The following is a 7,923-nucleotide window of genomic DNA, read 5'->3' as shown; positions in this document are numbered from 1 at the left end:
TGGGCTTCCAGAAGAACACAAACATTTCTTTAGGCCCTTCCAACAATAGTGGGTATGGAATTCTGTACCCGCTATTGTTCTGCGGCCTCGTCCCTCTCAGCTAATTAGTGCGGGCTTTTCTAAACGATGCATTTAGTATTGAATTATGTATTTTTAAAAGTTCTTATGGTTGTTGTAACTGGAAATATGTGCTGGCCTGACTTGTAATTCCCTCCGCAGCCTCCCTGGAGTCAAGCAGTGCATGCAGAAGGACAAAGTCAATAAAATTGTACTGTATGTCACTGGAGATCTAAAGGGGTTTTGTTGTTGTTTTTTTTTTTTCTTTTTTTAATGAGTAACAATCCTGGGCAGCCAGAAATAACTTCACAAAATTCAAAGGCCTAATTAGGAAAATAATTTAAGACCATCCTGAGATTTAAGGAGTCGCAGGGCTCTCCCTGCCCGGAACTGGAAGGAGCAGGCAGTGCTGTGACAGCCCTCACCGCAGGGCTTTGGTTAAAGCAGAGGGGATGTGGGTGATGCTGCATGGAGTTGGGTGAAGGTGAGAGGTGCTGTGCTCTGTACTTGTGCTGCTTCCCAGCGTTGGAGCAGTGTGCAATGCTGCTCTGCTGGCACTGACGCTGTGCCAGTCTGGCAAACCTTGTCACCAAAAAGGGAAAATGACCAAAATGGAAAATTGTTGGAGCCAGGCTGAATTAGAGAAATCCATGGGTCAGTTTGCAGTTGTTTCCTGTTGTGATGACTGCTTCCCGTTCAAATATTTTAGTGCTCTTAATCGTTTTGCAGCTACCAGTAACTTTTGCGATGGCTCTGCAGGCTCTTGGGCTGCTGTGTGCCAGCAGCCAGGCTTGGGCATTTGGGGCTGAGAGCTCCTCCTGCAAGAGGAGCTGCTGCACCAAGCTGTTAGTAAGCAGGGCTCAGCATGGTGCGCAGCCTAAGGACGCTGTGATAAAGGGGTATAAGTAAATGGGAGTGCTGATTTTTATGGCTCTGATCTCTTCCTGGGGCAGGGAGGGATTTTTCCCCTCGCCCCCCTGTGCTGACTGAGTCAGTAAAGGTGTTTTGCACCCCTCACCTATTGAGGGCTCTCACGTCTGGGACTTTATGGGGACAGCCCCGTGGGAGGGATGTTTGGGCTCAAATCCCAGGGTGGTTATTTATGAAGCCAAAAAGCAAACACATCTCCAGAGCAGCGCACAACACAGCTCAGTTAGCTCTGAGAGCTGCTTGCAGCATGGCGGGGGGGCACAGTGGAGCTGGAGCTGCTCTGAAGATGGGCTTCCATGGAAAGCTGGGGTGGGATATCTTGGGCAGCACAGTGTGTGGCGTTCTTCCTCGGGTTCCTGCTGGCTTCCTTGTGAGGAGCATGAGGCACTGCTCAGCATGTTGGTGTTAGGACAGCGTTGCTGTCTTACACCTCACCTAAAACTGATCATTTCTGGATTAACTTGAAGTTACACATTTTGGTTTCTGTCTAATTGAAACAATAATGCTGTTAAATGAATCCATGATGAACAATTTCTCGCAGTGTTGCTCTTGTTTCTTTGGTGATGATCGTGTTGGTAGAGCTGAAGCTTATTCAATCTCATAAAGCAAATGAATGATTCACAGGCTCTGCCTGTATGCAGCAACTCTATTTATATAGAGAATTATAAAAATTCCGTGTCTTGTTAATCATACATCTGTATTCATTTGGATAGAAGGCAATTATTTCTCTTTACTCAGTTCCGTTTGGTGACTTCCTAAAGTGCCAGAGATGAATTATTCCAGCAAAAAAGCTGAAATGCAGTTATGGTGCTCAGCAGCACTGCAGGCTGCCCTCATCTGCACAGCTCTGCTCTGGTGCGAGGCATCTCCACCTCCTGGTGCTGCAGTGCCCCAGCGATGTGGCATCCAACCATTCTTTTTGCAATAGAAAGGCTTGTGGCTTATGTTTCATTAAAGTATATATATTTTTTTCAATGTCCTTGAATTAATGATGATCTAAAGGCAGTCAGGAGCAGTGTCCTCAGCTTAACCCTCAGGGATGTGCTTCTGATTCCTCTCCCTGGTGTACGGCTGTGCCAATGGAGGTCTGTGATGGAGCACTGTAGTGTTTGGTGTGTGATGGTGCTGCTGCCGTGACCCCACTGGGCACAGCTGCTGCTGTGACACCACTGCTTGTTAGCCCACAGAGCAAGGAACTCCTGGCTCCTTAGCCCACCTCTGGCAAGTTTCCTTTGCTTCAGGTAAGCTGCCATGCAAAATCCCAAATGCAGTCTTCACGCCCAGCTTTACGTGCAGAGGAAGTCTTTAAGTTTATTGGACAGAGTTTGGTCTGGAGAAGCCATGCAGCTCAAGCCATGCAGAATGCTTCTCAGCAATGGTACTGTTTTAGTGATGCTCTCAGGTGCTGGCACTTCCACTTCTGAAACTGCTTCCTAGGCACTGAGAGCTGTCACGACGGTGTTTACTCTCTCCATCACGCAGCAATGTTAGTCCCAGGCTGGCAGCATCCCGCAGTGCACCCCATGTGCTGCAGGGCTCCTGTCTGTCCTGCTCAGAGCTCCTCGGCACCCACACTGGTGTGCGTCTTCCTTCTGTAAAGATGAAAAGAGCATTTCTTCAGAAGTTTCCTATGAAATGCAGAATCTTGTTGAGCAAAGCATCGTTCCTTTACCTGGTTTTGCCTTTCATCTCGGATCTGAACGTGCTTGTTCTACAAATTGTTTTAACTCTTGTAGAATTTCATGAATGCTGCTTTCTCTTGGGTTTTGGCTTTGGGGAAGTGAACTGTGATTTTTCTGCATGAAGCAAACACAAAACCAGGCTTGCAGCCTCCAACTTGGCTTGGGCTGGGGTGCAGGCTGGCAGTCAGCTAGGGGAAGCAGGTTGACAGAGCAGAGCAACGCGTGAGGAACCCCAAGCCAGATAGGCAGCATCCCAGCTGTGCCTGCAAGCACTGCCCAGTGGCAAAGCTGCACACAGGAGTTTGTAGTGGGGCAGTAAGCTCTGCTCACCAGCTTACCATCCTTTGGGACGATGTATTCCCAAATGGATTTATAACATCACTGAGGTGAGCAGTAAATCAGAGTGCAGGCTGCTGTCAGTAGTGGGCTTTGTTCAGTGGGAGTTTGTTCTGTTGTCCCTTCAGCTGTGTGTATTCTAAAACTATTTAATCATATTGCAACTAAGTATGCTCTGTGGAAAGATGTTTCAGCTGCAGAGTTGTTGCCTCTCGTTTATCTCATTGGGCTACTGCTGTGCTCGTTTCTTGAGGAAAGCCTTTGCAGGGCCCCAGGTGTTGTGCCCAGGCCAGTCATCATTGCACAGGGACTGCTGGCACCCCCTGGTTAGTCAGCATTTCTGTTTTCATAGGAAAAGCAAGCCTGAGATCCAGATTGAATGTCTGGATGCTATCAGGTATTCCCACCATGAAGTCTGTTGAGGTGCAAATTTAAACGGTCTGTTCTCTTTTTTCTTTTCAACCATGTATCTCTTTAAACCCTTGGAACACATACCAATATGTATTAGATGTATAAATATAGGTACATATGCATACATGCATATGGTTTCCCTCTGTTTTTTAATCTTTTAGCCATGGAAAGGCCTTTACAAATGTCACAGAATCACAGAATTGTAGGGGTTGGAAGGGACCTCTAGAGATCATCGAGACCAACCCCCTGCCAAAGCAGGTTCCCTGCACCAGGTCGCACAGGTAGGCGTCCAGGCGAGACTTGAATATCTCCAGAAAAGGAGACTCCACAACCTCCCTGGGCAGCCTGTTCCAGTGCTCCGTCACCTCACCTAAAGAAGTTCTTACGCACATTTGTGTGAAACTTCCTGCAGCTGATGTCCGTTTCCCCTCGCCCTGTCTCCACGTACCACTGAAAAGAGACTGGCCTCACCACTATGGCCGCCACACCTCAGATATTTATAAACCTGGATCAGGTCCCCTCTCAGTCGTCTTTTCTCAAGGCTAAACAGACCCAGTTCACTCAGCCTTTCTTCATAGGGGAGATGCTCCAGGCCCTTCACCATCTTTGCGGCCCTCCGCTGGACTCTTTCCAAGAGATCCCTGTCTTTTTTGTACTGGGGAGCCCAGAACTGGACACAGTACTCCAGATGAGGCATTACCAGGGCAGAGTAGAGGGGGAGGATCACCTGTCCTGGAACTGTTATGTGTTTGGGAGGGGGAAGAAGAACTTCCACCCAAGGAAAAATGTTAGTCTGCTTCTGCAAAAGTAATGCGCTCTGTTGGCTTTATAGCGTCACAAAGCACCTCTCTCCATGAGCTGTGTACGTTCTGTCCCTGAAAGATTCTAGTGCAACAGTGACCTTAGAGGGCTCTTGAAGAGAACCCTTCCTGCTTGAATTGTATCCTGACACGTAATGAAGAGGTTGCCATGGTAAGCGTGTGTTTTTGATGGAATCAGAAAACAAGTGAAAACCACGTGCGTCTCAGGTCTGTGAATTACTACTGCTTGGGGTGGCAGCAGCTGCTCTCTATCAGTATATGATGAAAGATTTTTTTTAAACATCTTGGACTATGAAGTTTAAGGGGTCATTTGAACATTGCTTTGTTTCCTTCATTTCACATACTGAGAAATGTTTAATTGCCATGCAGAAAACCCAACCACTGCCACCAATAGCTCTCCCTGTAACCTCCCTGGCTGCTCATGAGCATTAGCACCAGCAGCCCCTTCCTATTACAGTGCTTCTATTCATGGGAGGTGTGGGGAAATCCACATTGTATATGGAAACTGCCTGAGAGCACCTTATATTTGGCACTTTTATCTGATTATATACACATAAATCTGCTTATACAATTCTACTGAAACAGTGCTGAATTGTTTACCAGCAGTTTACGCTCTCCTGAGAACTTACAGACCTACTTTAAAGCTGGGTTAACTCTCTGAGCTGCGTTTAGTTGGAAATATCTTTGTTTTTTAACGAATAATCACTAAAGCAAGGAAAGCTTTAGTAGATAAAACTAAACAAGGAAATATCTTTTCAGTGCAGATTCTGAACTTTTCCAAAGCAGCGGCAGCTCAGCTGGAGGGCAGCCTGCTGTGTGCTGTGCTGCCTGCGTGGCACCGGCCCCAGAGAGGGGTACGTGTGCTGCCCACGAGGGAACAGTGCCCTGCCCTTCTGTGCTGCTGTGTGAGCCCAGGTTCTGTCGCTCCATACCCAACGGCTGGTGCCTTTTCTAACCCCAGCGCACCCCCAGCTCTTCTTCCCGAGGTTTGCTGCCCCTGGCTGGAGCCGCAGCACTCCTTCTGGGGGCACCCCTGTACCCCTCCCACAGCCACCTGTGTGCTGCAGGCCCTGCACTGCTGCTGTTCTCCCCAAGATTAGTTTACACGTTTTCCCAAAGGTCGTTGAGGCCATTAGCTTAGTAGTTCTCAGTGTCATTCAGCAACTATTTAAACTCTCCTAAACGAAATGACTGTAGTCCAAGCGTTCCTTCTCCATGACCTCAGCGTGCTTTCTCTGGGCTATCTCCCCTTACTGCTTGGTGTGCTTTCCATGAGCAATGCAATGCTGTGCTGCCTGCACCTCACTGCTCCGTGCTGCCTGGCCCCTGTGTGGGTGCTGTGTGCCTTCTGTAGGGGACCTGTGGGACTGAGCAGGGAACTCTTGCCCTTAGCTGCTCTTCCACAGCCTGATCTGTGCCACCTCCTATCCATTGCTGGGCTGGGAGAAGAGGATTTTCAGTTCTGTTTCCTTTGCTTGACCTCATCTGTGCTGGTCCTGCACGGCCATGTGCTCAGGCATGCAAGCTTCCTATAGACAGGGAAAAGGTTCTGAATTGGATAAAGCCAGACCCTGCCCTACTGTTGGCCCTGCAGCTGCTCTGGGTGTCACTGTGCCATCAGCTCCTGTGTGAGCAGCAGTGCTGCGTGGCTGCTGCAGGGAGCTGCACTGCTGGGCAGCCGGGCTGAGCCTGGGCAATTAGCTGCATTTGGGATGCTCTGTGCAGTGCAAAGTGGAATAAATAGCAAAGGGAAGAAGGGGGGGGAGAAGGCCACGTGCTGTCGTCTGCTCTTGTAAGGCAAGGAGATTTCATCTAGAAAAGTTGCGTAGTATTAGGCTTTATACTTAGTGCTGCACTCTATAGAAAACTCAGTGCTATAACTGCTAGAGAAATTTTCAAATAATTTTTAATCTTGCTTTGAAAACTTCAAGTGCTCAGAGTCTCACTGGCAGGGCAGCAGCTTGCCCGATGGTGGAAATCTACAGAGACCAGCCTGGGCTGAAGGTGACAAATCTGTGGCTGTAGTTTGCTGTGCTGGTCGGTGAGCCAGCACTACTTCCAAAACCGCTGCCCCAAGATCAGCAGTAACAAATTGGTATTTACACCTTCAATACACTGCATGTGCGTGAGGATGGATTGTTATCACTGTGTCCGTGATCTTTTTGCAGGAAGCAGTGCCTTTGCCCTCATCTTTAACTGCTCTGGGGGAGCAAACCCTTCATGCTGGGTTCGATCCATCGGTGCCTGTTTTCTTATGGGAGCAGCTCTGTGGGGCTTCTGCTGCCTGTGGAAGCTGTGGGGTGATGGGTTGGGTGTGGGGTGGAACGGGGGTGGAAGGGCAAAGGGAAGCTGCCCCGAGGTCAGCGGGAGGCTGTGAGCCTCATTAAGGAGTTCATTAGGAAGGGAAGGGCGCGTGGTGCAGCTGCTGCACAGATTTACCGTTAGAAGGCAAAGGCGACACAGGCAGCAGAATTACTAAAAGGACTCTTATCTGGTTAGTAGAGATTGTTTCTGAAACTGAGAACTTACTGTGCAATGGGGGCTGCGGGTTTTCCTGGAATTCTGGATGTTGTACAAAAACAGTTCCTTTCAGACCCAGCAGACAAGCGAAGTAAAATAGGTTTTTCAAGTGGAAAACTGCCAATTATTCCGGATTGTTGTGATAGTTTGGTGATTCACACAAGGCTTCAGCAGTCAGGTAGTGAGAGCCTCTCTTTTCAGTGCTCCCCAGGTTACAGAGCACGTTGTGAATCGGTGCTCACACTGGGAAGAGGCGTCCCACAGCCTTGGGGACACAGCCTGCCAGGAGAGCCCCAGCTCTGCATGGAGGTGGGCTCTGTTTGACATCCCCAGAGCTCTGTGGGCACAAGTCAGGCAGGCAGTGAAGTTTCTATTCTTTTTTTTTCTGCTGAAATCCCATTGATTTGTGAAGGCTGGAAGCACTGAACATCCCAGCAGTGCATCTGGCCCTTGCGGATCCTGGCAGTGAAAGAAAGCTTCCCTGCAGGTGGGTGAGATCAGGGAGAAATAAATTTGGTAAAATGGTGACTTAGGTGGGGGTAAGTCACTGCACATCACCGTTTGATTATTTGGTAAGGGGTTGTGCTGATTCCGTGAGACTTTTTGGAAGAGCTTAAGGCTGTAGGATCACCAAGCGATGCTCCCTGCCATGGGACCTCTTGTCTTCTCTTTGGGGAGATGCTCAGCCTGCTCTCACCTACCTAAAACACAGCATGCTGCCCAAAAGTGCCTTTTGTGAGGCATCTAAAGCAGGACTGTGATAGAATACAGAAATCTGACAACACAAGGGGATAAAGATGTCCATTGACCTGAGAGTTCAGGCTGTTAGGTGTGATTTATGAATGCAAAACATAAAAGAGCATATTTAATTAGTCTGTGATTACATATTAATTACCTTTCTGTGGCATGTACGCCCAGGAGAAATAAAAGGTCTCAAAGCAGAATGAGTCTATTTCCTTTAAGGAAATGAAACTGCAAGAAGGCAGATGCGTGCCGGGGAAGCTGAGGCAGGGCTTGCTCTAGTTAGAGGTGTCCGAGCACTCCACTTTTTTCTCAGTCCTTGTGAGCTGAGATTAAAACCAGAGTGGAAAATTAATCTTGTGATATAACAGCAAGAGAGAGAATGGGAAATATGCTCACCTTCCATGAATTTGCAGTGAAGTTGG

General features: G+C 48.4%; 1 long non-coding RNA gene across 1 annotated transcript; it reads right to left on the bottom strand.

Moving 5' to 3' along the window:
* Window positions 1-1,246: 1,246 nt before the first annotated feature.
* Window positions 1,247-4,715, bottom strand: LOC109370143. The gene is made up of 3 exons (XR_002120020.1): window positions 4,144-4,715; window positions 2,660-2,783; window positions 1,247-2,579 (listed from the first exon to the last, which is right to left on the bottom strand). It is a non-coding gene; the product is annotated as an uncharacterized LOC109370143 (long non-coding RNA).
* Between the last annotated feature and the right edge of the window lie 3,208 nt (window positions 4,716-7,923).

Source organism: Meleagris gallopavo, chromosome 15 (genome assembly GCF_000146605.3).
Source record: "Meleagris gallopavo isolate NT-WF06-2002-E0010 breed Aviagen turkey brand Nicholas breeding stock chromosome 15, Turkey_5.1, whole genome shotgun sequence".
Classification (NCBI taxonomy): Eukaryota; Metazoa; Chordata; class Aves; order Galliformes; family Phasianidae; genus Meleagris; species Meleagris gallopavo.
Note: the sequence above shows the minus strand (reverse complement) of the source record. Positions and strands in the feature narration are given on the sequence as shown.